Source organism: Trypanosoma equiperdum, assembly GCF_001457755.1.
Source record: "Trypanosoma equiperdum strain OVI genome assembly, contig: ctg_980, whole genome shotgun sequence".
Taxonomy (NCBI): Eukaryota; Euglenozoa; class Kinetoplastea; order Trypanosomatida; family Trypanosomatidae; genus Trypanosoma; species Trypanosoma equiperdum.
The window spans coordinates 1-476 of record NW_027124954.1 but is presented as its reverse complement, the minus strand read 5'-3'; positions in this window follow the sequence as shown (position 1 = coordinate 476).

The following is a 476-nucleotide window of genomic DNA, read 5'->3' as shown; positions in this document are numbered from 1 at the left end:
TTTTTTTTTTTTAACAATAACTCCAGGACACGTTAAACAATAAAAAAAAACCTTCACTCGCCCAATCATCCCGAGACCCCACCCCGCACTTCTCTCTTCATCTCTTTTCTCCTCTCTTCTCTTCTCTCATCCCATCGAAACAATTAGTAATTGTCAATTGCAAGGAAAAAAAAAACAAAAGAGAAAGAAAGTAAATGCTTGCTTTCTCCTTCGAGCACAAAAGAAAAAAAACAAAAAACAAAGCTACGAACAACAACTACATAAAAAGAAAAAGAAAAAGAAAAGAAGAAGAGAAAAGAAAACAAGGATTAAAGGAATAGAAAGAGAGAAATCGTGTATTCAGATACGCACTAATGTCTTTGTAGGAGTCCGTCCCCTATCATGCGGCGCATTGGGCACACAAAACCGAAGAACATATGAGGGAAATTTAGAAAAAAAAATGGAGGATGAGGAGGAGGAGGAGGAGTGGCGGGAGG